The sequence below is a fragment of the Mustela putorius genome, unplaced genomic scaffold (assembly GCF_011764305.1).
Source record: "Mustela putorius furo isolate JIRA1106 unplaced genomic scaffold, ASM1176430v1.1 tig00000596_pilon_pilon_pilon, whole genome shotgun sequence".
In the NCBI taxonomy this organism is placed as follows: Eukaryota; Metazoa; Chordata; class Mammalia; order Carnivora; family Mustelidae; genus Mustela; species Mustela putorius.
The window spans coordinates 10534688-10552368 of NW_025421428.1; the positions used below are offsets into that span (position 1 = coordinate 10534688).

General features: G+C 58.2%; 1 long non-coding RNA gene across 1 annotated transcript; it reads left to right on the plus strand.

Annotated features, from left to right (window-relative positions):
* The first annotated feature begins 1570 nt into the window (after positions 1–1570).
* Positions 1571–6683, plus strand: LOC101670740. Its single transcript, XR_199785.3, has 3 exons — positions 1571–1754; positions 2583–2716; positions 5900–6683. It is a non-coding gene; the product is annotated as an uncharacterized LOC101670740 (long non-coding RNA).
* The last annotated feature ends 10998 nt before the right edge of the window (positions 6684–17681 follow it).

The window sequence follows — 17681 nt, forward strand, 5'->3', positions numbered from 1 at the left end:
GCTCTCCACTCAAGTCCTAGGGGACCAGAGAAGAAGGTGGCTCTTACTGGGCTGGGCACTCCCCCCACCCCCATCACCTCCCTAGCATTGCCCACTGCTTAGCCTGTCCTGGGGACCCTGGTCACCTCCATTCCTCACCTCCAGGAGTGTGGAGTGAACGGATGGAGGGAAGGCAGACTTGAGCTGGTTCTCGAAAGCCCCCTTTCCTTCCTTATTCCCATCCCCTTCAAGGAAGGACCTTCCAGGCCCAGAAAGGAATTTCTCCTCCAGCACACACGTTCTCTGGGAGACGCAGCACTCCCCGGCACCCCAGAACGAGCTCTGTCCACTGACACTGTTTACAAAGGACATCTGGGGAGGCGGCCTCTACGGTCTCCTTCAGACCAGATTTGAATCCTAGCTCCACCTCCTCCCAACCTCGAGGCCTCTTACAGAGCCTCAGTTTTCTTCTGTGTAAAGTGGAATTAAAGGAGAGGGTCAGTGAAACGGGCAGCAGCAGGCTGTTTCCTCTAAGGCTCTGGGCCACTTGCCTTTCCTGGTCCCACAGACATTCAGTCCATTTGGGACCTGCTCAGGGTGTCCCCCCCCCCCACCCGCCAGCCGGGCCCCCGACTTTGCTCAAGCTGCCAGAGGATGGTTAATGGGCTCAGCAGCCCTGGGTGCCGCCTGGGCCACATCTGGTGGAAAGAGCCGCAGAGGTGCTGGGACCCCATATGTCTGGAGGGCGGGGCAGGTGTTCCGTGTGAGCTAGACATTCCTATGAGACTCAGACACCCCGTTTACAGGTAAGGAGGCTCAAGGGAGGAGTGACTCGCCAGGCCATGCAGACCTGGAGAAGGACTGTCACCTGGAACACCACACCAGGAACACCAAGGACCCTCCTGCGCTCTGTTCGGCCATTGCTTAAGGTTTCCTTCCTTCATGCCAGCCCATGGCTGACCTAATTTATCCCAACAACATGCCTAAGAAGGAGGTAGACAGAGCCTCATTTTTCCCCCAGGAAACAGAGAGGTTGATCCACTTGTCCAGGGTCACACAGCTTGGAAGAAGTAGAGCCTAACTTCGAATTCAGGCCCCCTGCCTCCAGAGCCTGTGCTCGTGGCTGGTCTTCACACCTGGCTTGGGATCTGGGCTCTGCATAGAGGGCTGGGCCACCTAGGCTGAGTCACTTAAGCCCCAGAGTCACAGAGTGAGGGAAGAATCTGCAGCACCCACTGGGGGCGGGGAGTCGCTGTGCTGAAGATCACTGCCAGCGGGGGAGGGGAGATCAGAGGGGCCAAGCCTCTTGCTCTAGGGCACACAGCCAGCCCAGCCAGGCCCCATGCCCAGGCTGATGGTGACTCCGCGTCCTCCCCTGCTCCCTGTCCTCGGCCCACGGAGGCCACGGCCGTCCAGGACCCCCGCAGCCGGCTGGGCTCCAGCGGACAGATGGACAGATGACGGCCGCCCCCTCCCACGGCCTGCAGGCTGCGTGGCTTCGCCACCTCCTCCCGAGCAGGTTTCCTTTAAGAAACCAGAAGATTGATTTCCTGGCAGGCTCTGCGCCGAGGAGCCCGTCCAAATGGTTTGCATGTCTGCATTTTTTACTGCTCCGTTTAATATGTATGCAAATGCCGGCCGGCTGCGCCCGCCGCGGCCGCACAGTCACACGCGGCGCCCCATTAAAGCGGCCGTCCGGGCGCGCGCCTCCTTCCAGGCGACCGGCTCGGGCCCTGATAGATGGGGTGCGGGGACGGAGACAAATGACGGGCTTTGTAATTTCTTTTTCTCTTTTTCGGGGGGGGGGTCGTGGGGGGGGAGCGGCTCAGACTGGAAACAGCAGAGAAGATTTAAATATATGCAAAATTGTTTGGGGGTTGGGGTGGGGGGTAGAAACCTGAACGCGGGAGAAAATTCAGCGTTTCCTCCGTGGGAGTCGGGCTGGAGGCTGGAGGGGGAGCCGGAGCCCCCACAGTCACCTTCTGGCGGAGAGAGCGGCTTTGCTCCTGATAAGCAGGCGCAGTCCTACGGGAAGCGCTGTTTCAGCCGCCGTGAAAAGGAAAATGCTGCTTATTTTCAGCCTGGTTTTGCCAGGGGGCGGGGGCACCGGAGCGAGGTTTTCCCATCCCACTCCCAGCTCTTTTCTGGGGCTTCCAGGGCTTAGCACTTTACAGTTATGACGTTATTGAACTCTCGCACTAGCCCCCTGGGGTAGGTCGCACCCATTGTACAGATGGGGAAACTGAGGCTCTCTGGAGAGAAGCCCCTTGGGAAGGACTGCGGAGTGAATATGGTGGGGGTGGGGGAATTGGGACTCCCAGACCCATGTCCTTGACCTCCACAGCCCTTAGCCATCTCTTGTTCCTTGGAGTTTGCCCCCCACCCACGGAATCCGCCCCGCCCCCCACTGCTAGCGGCAGGTAGCTCTCCACTCCCCCAGTCCCACCCCAGACCCCTCCTACCAGCCCCCACCTGCCTGGAATCCCAAGATCACCCCCCATCGCCCTGGCCTGAGCCTGAGAACTGAGCCCCAGTTTTCCGAATATCTTTTAAGCCTAAAATTCGAGGTGTGAGTTTCTAAAGAATCTTTCCTAATTTCTCAGGATTTCAGGTGATGTGGCAGCTGGGGGGCGGCCCTGGAGGATCACGGGAACACGGAATGGTCCGCAGAGGAGGCTGCAGCCTCAGAAGAGGCCATTCCAGAGCCGAGGGCGGACAGACTGACAGTTTTACATTTGTGCGTGTGCGCGCCTGTGTGTGCATGTTCATGCACATGTCAGTGCCAGTGCCTTGTGTCGGGGTGTCATTATGAGCATGTCGGGGTGTTCCTCGGCATGCTAGCGTGTGCTAGTGCGAGGGTAGGACTGTGTGTGTTGGTGCACATGTGTGTCAGTGTGCATGTGTATGTCGGTGTGCATGTGGGTGTCGGGGTGCATGTGTGTGTCCATGTGACAGCAGCTGAGAGCTCTTGTCTTCGGGCGACAAGCAGCTGGGGTGCGAATTTCCCTGAGGGTTTCCATCTCCCTGTGGTTTTGGCCTCCCTTCTCCGGAAATGCAGCCCGTTGCCTCCTCTCCATCCCCACCTGAACCTGCTTCCCTTTCCAGAGAAAGCCTCTGTGGCCCCAGCTGCAGAATGGGCACAGTGGGGGGGGGTGACAGTTGGGGGGGGCGGTGGGGGGGTGGCGGGGTTGGGGAGGATGCAGCGGCCAGGCAGCAAAGAGGAGTAAGGATCCAGAAAGGCGGCGGCACCCCGGAGCTCTGCCTGGCTGAGGACTTTGATCATGGTGGGGGGCGGGGGGAGGTGGGCAGATTCCGCTGCCTGATGGGCAATCCTGTGCCTGGGATTCCTGGTCAGGAAACAGGGTGCAGGCTCCCTAGAGGAGCCCTCTGTGGGTCTGCACCTGGGCCTACACGCATGCGCAAGCATGTGTGAGCTTGTGAATATGACAGTCCAGGTGTTCCTGCCCTCCTCCCTCTCCTACCCCACACCCCCAGGCCACGCTCCTAACTCCCGGCCTCCCTGTGGGGGGGTGGGGGGGCTCATTCACCCCCAGGCCTCAACATGGAGCCCAACCAGGCAGTGACCCCCGTCCTCCCTCAACTCACACGTGTCTTGGGACACGCCGCCCTTCTTCCAGGTCTCCCCAGGGTGGGTGTCACTTTCCTGAGCTGGCCCCCACCGCCATCAGCACTGTCCTGCCCACGGGGATTATTCCTTGGAACTATGTGGCATCTCAGAATCAAGCAAGTTCTTTCATTAGGAGCATTTTGAATGGACATGCACACTGCCCGTGTCCAAATGCCTCATCCCCTGGGGGCCTCCCGAAGCATCCTGTAAAAGCCAGTCCTGCTGCCCCTAGGCCTGAGGAGACCCAGAGAAGCAAGGGAAGTGAGCCTGGGGAGCCCCGGCCTCCCCTAGAAGTCATTCCTGTGTGTGTGCCCTGACTTGTCGCTTGAGGAGGTCAAGGTCCTTCTCCTGCCAGAGGAGGGCAGGACCTGGGTCTTCATAGGGCTTTTCCCAGAGCGCCCGGCTCCTGGTAGTGGATGCACAATGGACAAGTGTAAGGAGGGATTAGTCAGTGCACTCGAGCATTCTGGTGACTTGAGGCTTCCTGCCCTGCGACCCCCTTGGGGTTTGTGACCTCACTCCCCAGCTGGTTGGGGGCTGCTGCACGCAGACCGCTGAGTCAGGCCCTCACCCCGGGCAAGGGGCCACCGAAGCACTCGCTGCTCTCGCTGACGGGGCTGAAAATGCATCTGCATCTCCCCGTGCGACCCACCATTACTCATGGTTGGCGTTTGTCCCCAAGCAAGGGGTGACCCGCGGAGCAGCCCCAAGCCTCTCCTGTGCTTTGAGGAAGGGGCGGCCGCAGGCTGGACCGGGAGGAGGCACCGCGGGAACTGTGAGCAGCTGCTCCGTGTGCAGCCACCAGATTTTTCTGAGCTGAGAAATTAGGACACAGGATGTAGCTGAGGGTTTTCGCAGATTTGTCTCATCCGAGGTATGAAAGTTAAAGCTTATTGAGCTATGTAGGGAATGGATTGTCTTTGTTGAAAAGAATCCTAGTTTCCAAAATCAGGGAGATTCTGGAAATTAATAATTCCATTTGACTGATATTTGGCGGGGGGGTGGTGTGGGGGGCACCTGGGTCAACCCTGTCGCTGGTGCGACACTGTAGCAAGGAGCAAAACAGGCACGATCCTGGCCTCATGGAACTCATGTGGGCTGGCTGACATTCCTCAAGTAACTACGCAAGTCAGCACCCTGAGCACATCTGGGAAGTGCTACAGGGTGGGGGTGGGGCAAGGGTTCCCAAGTGGATGGGGGTGGGGTGTCCAGGAAGACTTCTCTGAAGAAGTGATGTTTGAGGTGAGACAGGGCCTTTTAGGGTTAATTGTTGTTGAAGGGATGGGAGTGGAGTGGCGTGGGGGAAGCACCTTTCAGGCAGGAAGAAGAGCACATGCAAAGGGCCTGTGGCAGAAAGGAGAGCTGAGTGTCTGATGGACAGGAGGGCAGCCCCGGTGACTGGAATGTGATACGTGAGGGGAAGAGGAGGTTGGAGATGTTGACAGGGACCAGTGTAGGCAGAGCCTGCCAGTCCACGAGCGTGGTGGACTTTCTCCTCCTGGCAATAGAGAGCCCTGAAATGTTTGACACAGGCATGACCTGACCATTCGTGTGGATGTTGTGATAAGGAGGATGATGCTGGTAATTCTAGGAAGTCCTTGCTGAGTGCTTACTGTGTGCCAAGCAGCATTTCAGCCTTTTTCCAGAGGAGAAAGTGAGGGCTGCAGGGGAAGGGGAAACGGATTTATCCAAGGTCACGCAGCTGGTGAATGAACCCAGCGATGAACCCAGACTGAAGTCCGTCTGGCTCCAAAGACCACGCTCTTGTCCCGCACCCAAAGGTGCCCGTGGGTGGATAGGAAAGGCCAAGAGACATGCGGACGACACCCGCCCCTCCTTGCCCCAAGCCTGGCTGGGGTGTTGCCTCCACTTTGCTCTGTGTCCGGGGGGAGGGGGCGGGGGGAGGGACTCCGGGTCACAGTGACAGCCAGCGCTGGAAAGATCCAGCTCAGTTTCTGGGGCAGGGAGGTGGGGGGTAGGAGAGGTTGCAACATTAGAGGCAGAGTTCTGGAGAAGGCGGGACCTCAGGGGAGTAGGACCTCTGCCCTCCCCTCTTCATTGGGGTGCTGAGCACGCTGCATTCCCTGGGAGCAAAGGCTCACTCACCCGTCTGGGAGCTGAGGACTAGGACATGTGGCCGCAGTATCCCCAGGAATGGGGCAGCACCCCAGTCCCCGGCATCTTCTTCCCGTGGAAGTGGGTCCAGACGATCGTACTGCTATAGGCTCACCAGTGGCATTTCAAAAATTCCTTTTTTTTTTTTTTGCATTAAAAAGATACTTATTCCCCCAGGGATCATAAGAGAAAGGAAAAGCAAAAGCCCACGAGGTACTACTTCAGAGAAACTCACCAGGGTTGGTGAGGACGTGGAGAAACTGGAACCTCGCAGTGCGAAGCTGGGGACGGAACCGAGGAGGACTGCGTGGCGTTTCTTCGTGAAATTAAAAATAGAATTCGCATGTGATCCAGCAATCCCACTTCTGGGCATAGACCCAAAAGAATGGAAAGCAGGGGCTCAAGCACATATATGCCCACCCGTGTTCACAGCAGCGTCACGCACCAGAGCCCAAAGGTAAAAATGAGGTGAGAGTCCATCAGCGGTGGTTGAACAAACTGTGGTGGGCTTGTGCAAGGGAATATCATTCAGCCTTAAAAAGGAAGGCGGTTCCGTGCACCTGCTTCAGTGCGGATGAACCGGGAGGGTGGACTGCTAAGTGAACTAAGCCAGACCCCAAAGGACAAATACCGCATGATTCCACGTGTGTGGGGCCCCTGGAAGGGGCAAACGCAGAGGGTCAGGGAGTAGAATGGTGGGTGCCAATGCCTGGGGGGAGGGGAAGTGGGGAGCCGATGTTTCATGGCGACAGAGTTCAGCAACACACCGAAGGTTCTGGAGATGGGCGAGGTGACAGGTGCACAAGATGGTGAATGTACTTACGGCTCTTGACCAGCACGCTTAAAAGATGACAAATTTAAGAAAGAAAATCCTGGGGTGCCTGGGTGGCTCAGTCGGTTAAGCATCTGACTCTTGGTTTTGACTCAGGTTGGGATGTCAGGGTCCTGGGATCGAGTTATGCATCTGGCTCTGAACTCAGCATGGAGTCTGCTTAAGATCTCTCCCTCCCTCTCCGTCTGTCTCTCCTGCTTGTGCTGTCACTCTTTCTCTCTCTCAAATAAATAGAGAAAATCTTTCAAAAGAATCCCTGTGCTAAGTTCTTTCAAGTTGTCACTGGTGGTCTTTCTTTTAGTTGCATTTATAAGAAAAAAATTAAAATACCAGATGGGGGTTGTCACTAGAGCGGTTAGGAGTCACACATGCTGGTGTTCCTGGGCGAGTGACTTCACCTCTCTGAGCGTCATGCTTCCTCATGGGGTCATGGGGTTAATGGTGTTGCCAGCCTCTTGGGGCCACTAAGGATTCCATGATTTTCCAAGATGTCCCCAAGAAGGTCCGCCCAGTGGCCGGTGTTCGGTGAGCGGCCCTTAGTGCTGGCAAATACTTCTCAGGCCTTTGGGGTTCAGGAATGTGAGCAGCATGGGTCCCTAGTCAGTGGAGATAAGACCCCCCTGCCCCACCCTGCATGCGGGGAAACTGAGGCCTGGAGGAGTCAAGGGATTTGTTGAAGGTCTGTTGGCATCCCTTGAAGCAGAATGTGGTTTTCCAAATCCGTATCGGTTATCAAGTCTAGGTGATGCTGCGGTAAAAGATGAGCTCTGTGTCTAAGTGTCTCAACACTACAAAAGTGTGTCTGGCTGCCAGTGTGGTCTGCTGTGAGTCCAAAGTGTTCTCCCGGGCAATTGCCCTCCAGGCGAAAGCCCAGGGCAATTGGGCTGCCTCTGTTTTGGGGATCCAGGCTGGGATTTCTCTTGTAGGTCTCCCCGGATGGGTATCTGGGTGGTTTCTAAAAGTTCTGCTGTTATCAACAGTGATGCAGTGGATTTCCTGTGCCTCTTCCCTTGTCACCCGTGTGAGTATTTCTGCGGTATAAATTCTAAAAATGGAATGGCTAGGTCAAAGGGCGGGTGCATCGAACAATCTGACAGTTCTCTGGCAGCCGGTGCTGCCTCCAGGGTCAGGAGGAGCTTTTAAGAATAGTGGCTAATGGAGCCCCGTGAGTTCCGGGGACCAGGCTGAGTTCTCCGTCCCTGGGGAGCAGTGGCCACAGACAGGCCACCGAGGAGGGGAACGGGAAGAGGGGATGCCCTTTCCATCTTGATTCTGTGATCCCCATTCTAATACTGGTGCTCTGCCATGCCCATTTCACAGATAGTGAACACTGAGTTCTAGACAGGTTGAGGCACTTGCCTGCAGCTGCCCAGGGAGCAGCATCTGAGCTATAGTCCCAGCCTGGGCTGCCTCCTCTCGGTTCCAAGATCCCAGCTCCAAGCTCAGAGACCTCCCGGATCCTTTCTTCACTGGCTCCTCTCGAAGACATTCCTATCCCCCAAGAGCTTTCCTTCGGGAAGTTTCTGAGGCTCACCTTCACTTCCTCAGGGCCTCACCGGTCTCCTTCTTCGGTACCTGGGCTGCAGACCCGCCTGTCTGTTCCTTTTCCCTTGTTTTCTTAGCCATTTCATCTCTTTGCAAGAGGGGATGGCTGTTTACAAGGTTTGGTCTTGTTGATTTTTAAATTCTCTAACTTCCAGGGGCGCCTGGGTGGCTCAGTGGTTTAAGCCTCTGCCTTCAGCTCAGGTCATGATCTCAGGGTCCTGGGGTCGAGCCTCACATCGGGCTCTCTGCTCAGCGGGAAGCGTGCTTCCCCCTCTCTCTCTGCCTGCCTTTCTGCCTACTTGTGAACTCTCTCTGTCTATCAAACAAATAAATAAAAATCTTAAAAAAAAAAAATAAATTCTCTAACTTCCAAAGAGAGCTCCGACCCTCCACACCCCAGGAGCAAGGAATTTCGGTCCCTCATCTTCTAGACAGCAAGAGGCTGACACCCAGCCCAGTCTGTGTCTTTCCCTTGTGGAAAGGCAAGGTGCTTGCTCTCTTTGCTTTGTTGCTCTGTCTCCCACTCCAGGGTCCAGCTGGGGCCTGGGTGACCCTCCATGGCAGGGTCTCTCTGGCATGGGAGAAGGGTGGGTCACCCCCAGGCTGTTTTGGTCAGACCTCCCTCTCGGGAGGACCTTCACAACGGGGAATAAGGGATGACAGCTCAGGACCGGGCCCGGCCTTACTGCTCTGGGAGGAGCCCTGATTTGGGGCAGCATGTGGGTGGTGGCCTTGGAATCCAGGCCAAGACAGATGGGATGGGGAGAGAGGGGAAGGAAAGCAGGTGCAGGGGGCCTGAGCGGCCACGCTCTGGGGCTTCTTGGAGGCAGAAGGGCTCTGACACTTCTGGGACAACATCCATCGGGGAGCAGCAAATGTGGCTGTCACCCGCAGTGGGGATGCAGGTGCCCCTGGCCGAGGGGTGGGTATGTGGAAGGCGTGGCAGTGCCCACTAGAGGGGTTCTCTGTCCGGGAGCATGGTTGTCTCATTCGTGCCTATGAGTCTTTCCTGGGGTCCAAAGAAACTCTTGGGGGCAGCTTGACAGTGACCATGAGCAGGACAAGGGTCAGAGCCAAGGGCATGCAGGGGTGACTCTGTTGCCTCTTCGCGGGGAGTACAGTCAGTGTCCCGGGCGTGGGTTTGGGAATCAGACAGATCGAGTGACCTAGTTGAACCTGCACTTGGAGCTCCAAGTTCTGATACACAACAGGCACCAAAGTCCCCACTCAGGTGGGCCCACACTGGGGACTGAACACAGTGACTTTGTCCTACGTTCTGGGCCCTGCAAGTCCTCAGAAGGGCCTCCCAACATGGAAGCTAAGTTGTGGTTTTGTCTGCTCACCCCTCGGGTGGGGGTTGGGGGGTGCCGAGTTACATTAGTTGGGGAACCTCAGGAAACCACAATTCTCTGTCCCAAAGCGCTCTTCATTATTTACAACTGTGGATTTCAAACTGTTTTTTTTTTTTAACCCCCACTTTCCAGTCCCAACCTGTGCTTTATTCCTTCTCAAAATAAATCTTACCCAAGTGATCACTACTGAACCAAGCAGGGGTGGGGACTGAGAGCTCCCCGCTTGGCCTTCTTCGCCCACAGTCCCAATGCCCCTGAAGGTCTCTGAATGGCTTGAAAACCACTGCTGTAGGCCAGCAAGGGTGTCACTGGCCATAGAAGTAGAGTGGTCGGTAGACACCCAGAGGGGGTCATTTTCCCAAGGCATTTCTTACTGTGTTTCTGTGAAAAGACCACAGAAGGTGCAGAAGTCTTTGGATGAAAGACAGGTGTTTCTGAGGATCCTGTAAGGCTTGAGGTCACTGGGCTGGGACCAGCTGGGCAGCCCTGACTCCAAGGGCCCATCTCCCCTCCAGGCAGCACAGACAAGGCCTAGAATGTTCCTGTGGGAAGCACGGGGAGCTGCGTGAGGACACCCCTTTGCCTTGCCAAAGCCAGACCCAGCCAGAACCCCCACCAGCAACTTCCAACTGCCTGGCCTGCAGCAAGTGCCCTGTTCTGAGCCTCAGCTTCCGCATCTGTAAAATGGGGCCCTGGATGACGGGCGTGGGGGGATGGGAGGGCTGTGGGGCCCTGAGCAAGGCTCCTGGTAAGCAAAGGATCTTAGTTAGCACTTGGCTGTTAGCAATCACAAGGGTCCCAAGTGAGGGCCTTTCCCCAGAGGGGGAAAGGGCTAAGGCTGGGCTAAGGCCAAACAGTAGGGTCAGAATTCAGACCCCAAAGGGCAGGCTCAGTGCCCAGAACGGGAGGGTTAGTTGAGTGGACGGGACCTTCTACCTACAGGTTCTCGTGGGGAGAAAGGATGCCGATCCCCCTAGACGCTTGCTGGAGACTTCTGGGCTGGCCACAGTGACAGGGGAGCTCCTGGGTGCTGACCACTCCGTGCCCGGAGAGAAGTTCCTGCTTCCCCTCCTGCTGTACTTTTTTCTGGACAACCAGGAGGCTACGTGGGATGGAGGCAGGGGTAGCAGGCATGGGTGAGCTGGATCAGGGAACATTGAGACCCTGACCTAGGCTCAGTGTGGAGCAGTCGCTATGGGGAGATTCTGCCTCCTTGGTCGACAGGAGGGAAGCCTCACTGGCCCAGTTTACGGATGAGAAGATTGAGGCCCGCTGCTCAAGGCCATAGACTGGATAGGGGCAGCCTCCCCCACACTGGGGCCCTGACTGCTCCCCGCCTCCCCACTTTGACTGATTTTTAGGAACGGGCATCATACCTATAGGAGGTGTTCCCCTTCCTCCTTTGTGCCTCCTAAGCTGTGGGGATCCATCAGAGGGGCATGGAAACCTTTCAGATTTGAGAGTGGTTTTAGCCCTAGAGAACAGGAACTGGCCCCATCTTACAGAGGGGGAAAGCGAGGCCCAGCCAGCTGAGGGATTGTGGCGGTCCGAGGTAGCAGTGTGGCTTCTGGTTCCTGGGACCGCAGACCCCCTTAGCCCCGCTCCCACCTTCTCCCCCAACTCCGGTGTCCCTGGTCCTCTGGAGGAAGATTTCCGTGGTCCCGGTTGGGGGTGCCAGACTGCCAGTGACGAGTGTTTTTTTAATCCCAGCCCCGCTGACTTAGACGATTATTCTTACTTCAGGCAGGGACGGAACGCCAGAGCGTGGCAGCCGGTCACCTCCGGGCGGCGGCCCCTCTTCGCCTGCCTCCCGAGCCCAGCTCCAGCCGGAGCAGGAAAAGGGGGGGGGGGACGGGAAGCAGGGGGAGGAAAAGGGGGGCGGAGAGGGGCAGCGGAGGAGGAGGAGAATGGAGAAGTTGGGGGGACCTGGGGAGGAAAGGAGGGGAGAGGAGAGGGAGGCGGGAGCGGAGTGGGGCGAGGAGGGAGTAGGGGGGCAGAAAGGGGCAGGAAGGAGGGGGAGGGGGAGAGGCGGTGGGGGAGGAAGAACCCAGAAAGGAACACCCCCCTTGGCAGCTCCCCAAGCTGATAGGAGGAGGGAGGGAGATACACAGATGAATAATTTACTACAGAAATGCAAAAAGAATTTAGAAACTCTCAATTTATAAATATTTTATTTTCGCCCCCTCCCGACGCTCCCCCCTTGCTGGCCCTGGTCTTTTCTTTTGGGGGAGGCCTCCACCTCCCCCCATCTCTGCGCTGTCTCCGTCTCTCCCGTGATCGCCCTCGCTGTCTCTGCACGGGGCTGTGACCCTCTCTCCCAGGCTCGCCCTCTCGGCCTCTGCGACTTGGGGGGCTGGGGGCAGGGGTGTGCTTCCGAGGCTGCGTCTCTTTCCTCCACCTCCGTCCTCTGCTGCCCGAGTCTCCCCTGCCTGCGTGCGTCTCTAAGCCCTGTCTCTCTCCGTCTCTGCGTCTCCTGCTGTCTCTGCGTCAGCGGGGGTCCCTCCCGCTTCGGGAGCCCAGCCCCCGCCCGCCCTTGCCGGGGCAGGAGACCTCGTCGCGGGCGGGAGGGGGGGGGGCACCCTTTGGAGGCTCCGAGGGGAGAGGTCGTTTCCCCGGCAACCCGCGGCCGATTGGCGGAGCTGCGACGGATTAAAGAGGAGGCTCCGGCGGGCGGGGGCGGGGAAACGGTGGGGCCACGCCCCTGACACGCCCCACCACGCCCCCCGGCCGGCGGCGGGGCGCACCTGAGGTGGGATTTTGGAGACCCTTGGCGGGGCGCTGGGGGTTCCGCGGAAGGTAATCGGTCAATCAGTCAACCAGCTAATCAGTCGGTGGGGGCAGTCGGGCCCACAGAGCGGGAGCTAAGAGCTGGGGGCGTGGAGTGAGGTGGACCTGAGTTCTAATCGCCCTTGAGCCTCTTCCTAGCGGTGTGTCCCTGAGCGGAAAAAGTCCCTGCACGCCCGCCTGCCGTGCTCGCCCTCTGGGCCAGTCCCTTTCATTCACCGATGGAAAACCGAAGCCCCTGGAAGCCCCTGGAGGTCACAGAGGAAGCTGGGAAGGTCATGGCCATTTAACAAGCCCAACAGAATTCCCTTGCTTCGTCGGGCCTGCTTTCCGTGAGCCGGGACCTGGACGAGAGGTGACTCCGCCCTTGACAACACAGGACTCAGCGCCAGACCCAGAAAGGGTCCTGGGTTTGGGTTGTATCACCTGCTCCCTTTATCTCCCCTCTCCTAGAGGTGTGGGGAAACTGAGTCCCGGAGAGGCCAGCTGGATGGCATGGTTGCCTAGACCGAGAATTGGATGCCCGCCCCTCCCCTTAAGCTATTTCTGAGCCTGACACAGAAGCTCCAGAGAGCCGGGGAGAGGGAAGCATGTTCGTTAATAATGGAGGAATCCTCAGGCAGCGTCCTCAGGGTCACCAGCTGGAAGGGGCTCTTGACACACACCCGAGCTCCCTGCAACTTAAAACCGAGCGTGTTATTTAATATGCGAACTCTGGTTTGTTGGCGGGAGCACAACCCTCTTACAGGCACCAACTCCACCAACAGAGCCTCCCTCCTGAAGTTGGACAGGAAGATGGTGAAGGGGCTGGTGGGACACTCCCCCCCAGGAAGGACAGGCGAGCCCCCACCAAGGTGGTTCTGGAAAATTGCAGCGGCCCCTTTAAGCCTCACTGCTCAGTTTGAAGCCGGCAGCTCTAATCCGGCTGTAGCAATCCTTCCAAATCAGGGTCCTGGGGTTGCTCCAGGGGCAGGGACAGGGGATAGGCATGGCCTGCAGAGCTCTCCCAGGGCTTGAGACAGCTGTAGGGCCTCCCTTCTCTGTCCCCAGCACCCCCACCCATGCAAATGCAACCCCCCCACACCATTCTATACAACAAACACAGAAATTCATCCTGTCTCCCCCAACACTCCCATGGGGACCACATTGTGTGTCTGAGGCCTGCAGGCTCCCAACCCAACGCCTGGCCTGCCTTCACCGGCTGTTCTGCAGCAAGGATTTCTCCAGAACCCGTAGCCCTCTTCAAACGTTCTAGGCTCCTTGCCACATACCCTCAGAGCCCCAGGACTCCCCAAGTGTATTTAGAACACGGACCCACCTAGGAACTGTCCAGACCGAAGGGTGGAAGTGTGGTGGTGAGCGGTTGTCAGGTATTGAAGGAGGGGAGGGGGTCTAGATGCCACCGTGGCCCAGGGTTCTCCAGGCTTGAGCTCGTCCCTGGTGGAAGTGTCCTCACTCCCATTTTACAGATGGGGAAGGTGAGGCTGGGAGACACACACACCTGATTCCCTAGCTACCAAGAGGAATGGCTGAGCTTTGAGCCAAGTCTCTGGGGCCCAGGCTCCATGCACCTCGCCAGCCTCAGGTCTCCTGTGTATACAGTGGGTGGGCTCAGCAGCACCTGCCCGTGGGGCTGACCCTCGGAGGGCTGACCCTCCGTGCTGGTCACTTTTACACTTGCAGCCTGGGCCATTTCCCTAATATTGGCTTGAGGTTTCTCCCAGGCCTTTTGGGGTAGTAGGACTCTTACATCTCTGACTGCATCTATAGGAGAGAAGAGAGAAAAGTGGGGAGGACCCTGGGTCAGGCTGTGCCCTCTCCAGTGATTGGGTCCCAAGGCCCCGCCAGAGAGCAGACTGTGGGGCAACCTGCATCCCAAGTGACTCCAAGGGCAGGGAGGGACTTTAGGGTAGTCAGAGAGGGACCCGTCCCTGAGACTCGGAGTTCCCCTTGTCAGACAAAGCACTGGGTCAGAGCGGAAGCCCAGGATCCAGTTCCAGAGTGAGCTGTGTGACCTCAGGCAAGGTCCTCTACCTCTCTGGGCCTTAGTCAAAATAAGGGGACTGTGTTTCCTATTTTCTGAGGATCCTTCCAAGTAGAATAGTGGCGGAGAGGATTCTGAGTCTTTTCAGCTGCGGGCATGGGGGGGGCACTCTGGCAGGAGTGAGAACCAGAGTGCAGTGACCCGCCCCCAGCACTAGGTGCTGTGGCTATGGTCAGAGCAGTTCGGAGCAGCTAATAATGGCCACTCTCTGCTCTACCCCAGTCCCTGTTCAACTTGCGCAAAAACCTCACAAAGGTGTTAGCACTATTATCTGCATTTTGCATGTGAGAAACTGGGGACCCCAGAGGCAGGCACCCATCCAAGTTCGTCCAGCTGGCACGTGTGAGGCCAGGCAGATCCCAGCCTTGGGACGAAGTAACTGCCTTGATGGGGATTAGCAAAATCTTCAAAGTGGAAGCCTCTCAGGAGCCAAAGTCTAGAAGGATCTTCCCAAATGGAAGAGGAGGCTGCGGACACTCCAGGTGGAGGGCATATGTACCCTGAACAGGGGCGCGGTGAAGCTTGGGAGTGCCTGAATGCCATTAGGCCTGAAGGTTGGGCGTGGGGTGGGGGGTGGTGAGGATGGGGTTGACACCTGCTGTCCACCCAGAGGGGTCCTGCAGGAGGTGAAGCTGCCAGGCCAGGTAAGGAATGGCTCCTGCATGGCTTCCTCCAGACCCTGCTGGCCTCATGGCCCAGCCAGAGAGAAGGGAGGCCCCACCTCTCCATGATGGGAGTGCAAAGAATTTGTGGCCGTGTTTAACCTGCCCCGGACACTAACACGTACTTCACAGGAAAAGGAGTTCGTGGCTAAATATGTTGTAGGAAAGGCTGGATTAAGCAAAGTCAAGTTCTGTCCTGCGGGACTTCTCAGAGCCTTCACATGCTGATGTGCATGACGGGCTCCAAGACAGGGAAGGAGCTGGTAGAAATTCTCAGCCAGTTCTGGTTTGATGATCAAGGGAGTCACATCTTGGTGGGGGAGATGCTCGGCCTGGGAGGCTTGGGGCCTGCGGCTCCTTCTAAGCCCCTACTTTGGGCAAAATTGCTCCATAACTTTCAGATCCGGCCTCCGGAGTACCATGCGTGGATATGATGAGGTGAAGCTGGGTCTGTCTGTGGTCGCTGCTGCCGTCCTGGGACACTTGCCAGCCATGGTTGTCTCCCCTGGCATGCTGGGCCTGGTCGTACCCGCTCAGGTGACCACGGCCTTGGATCACTGCCTCTCCCCCTTCTCTTCTTCCTAACTGACCCTGAGAAAGGGGCTTCCTGCCTTAGGCCTCCTGGCACTCGCCTCTGTGGGCGCCTAGTCGGGGACAGGTGAAGGGGCCTTACTGCCTGACTGTGCCACCTTGCCCCAGTCTCCACCTCTGTTTCCAGCTCACTCATGTAGGGCAAGGAAGGCCTTTGTCACCAGTGGTGTGTGAGGACACTTCTCAAGAGGCCATTCTTTACCTGGGGTCTACTGGGGAGGCAGGCCCTGTACCCAGCAAGTTTCAGGCTCTGGCTCATGTCATTCATTCTCTCTGGGCCTCAGTGTCCTCATCTGTAAAGTGGGGCTGGTAATGGTGCGCACTGCATAAGGCTCAGGGGGAGGAGCTGGGTAGCAGGCATGCACGAAGACATGCAGACCCAGCCGGAAGGTCTGGATCGCAAAGGCCTAGGTGTAGCCTGGTCCTGGCCACTTGCAGCGTGGACCTAATGGGTGGAGCACAGTTTTGGGGGGAGTCCGCAGGGTGCGGCGCCTGCATGACCCGCACGCAGGGTGGTCTGTCTGCAGTCCTCCCCAGGGAGCAGGGGAGCGCTGCTAGGGAGCTGCTTGAGTTCTGGTGTGTCCCCCTCCCCCACTCCGCTGGCTGCTTCTGATCCCTCTCCTGGTCCAGGGCCAGCTGCCGCCAATGCTCCAGGAGGCCAGGCAGAGGCAGAAAGGGGAGGGCTGCTTCCTGGAGAGCAGAAGTCACAGAATGCTGCCCTCTTCAGCCCGCCTTCCCTGGCCTGGCCCAACGGCCCTCGGGCCAGTCTCTGAGCCTCTCAGATGGATCCCACCACCCTCCAGCTTGGGGATGGGACGCCAGACCTCAGTTTCCCCCTCTTTCTGACCCCAGTGATGCTCCTGCCTTGAGTGGCTGGCAGGAGGGCTGTATGAGATGCGGTTCCTGCCTCTGCTGAGGACAGCTCCAACCTGGTGTGTGCTGGCCCCCCTTCTGCCCCGGCAGGGATTCCTGCCAGAGACCCGTGGGTGAGACCTGCGGGGGAGGTGGGCAGGAGCGGCAGCAACAGGGTCCAGGTTCTCCAGGCAGCTGAAGCTGGGCTATGGGATACCCTGGAGAGAGAGGGGGGCGCCTGGGTGGGTCTACTATACCAGCTCCTCTGTGCTGCCCCCAGATGGTGAGTCCCCACTCTTCATTGTCCGTCCTGGAAGCACCCACCCGCCCCATCTGCTCTCCCTCTATTACCCCACCATGTGCTTGCTGCTTCAGCCTCTTCTGTGGCCCCGGGCCCGCAGGTCCCAGGTCCTGACCGGGGACTGGGCTTGCCAGCAAACGATGGCTCAATCCTCCCCCTCCCACCCACACCCCGCTCCCTTCCCCCCCTCGGTTCTCCTGCAGCGGAGCAAGGCACCCAGAAGACCCGCTTTGAAGCCATGCGGTCCTGGGAGCCCACCCCGGCTGGGCCTCCCTGTGGGGCTGAGCCTCAGTTCTCCCATCTGCAGAATGGGGACAATGACAGCAGCGCCATCCCAGGGCTGTATAAGGATTAAGTGAGGCATGATTTCTCATCCTTGGACGGCAGAGGGGTTCGCGGAGTGCCATTAGCATCGCTGTTGCCGCTGCCGCGTGTCCCCCAGCCTGGCCTGTTGTGATCACCCCGAGCCTGCCTGCGGCTGGCTGGCTCCGTCTCCTCACTGCAGCCCTCTGCCCTGGCCGCTCACAGCTTGAGTGACTTCATTGTCACGAGGAGTAGTCGCTGGCTCCCCATTGCTTCTCCTGGAACATAAAAATTCCAGCTCGTTTTCAAGAGTTCTTCGGCCCCAGTTTGACTGGATTTTCTGGTGAGGCTGCCCCATTCGTGCCCAGAAAGGCCTTTGAGGAAGTTTCCTTCCAGCTGGTCCCTCACTCCCTCCCCACTGCGTGTCCCCCACGGAGGTGGGGGTGCAGCTCACTCACCTCCCCCGGCCACGAGTTCCCTCCGCTACAAAGCAGGGCTCAGTTAATACCAGCCCCTGTGGTGACGGTCCCCTCCCAAGGGTAGTGGGGGACAGGGGGACACTGAGTGCGTAGGCGCGTGCTGAGGGCTTGAGGAGGGACCGCCCGAGCATCGAGCGTCGCGGCCTGCTTGGTCTAGCCCACGGCCCTGCGCGCAGACTCTGGAGCGAGGCCAGAATCCTTGTCTTCTCAGGAT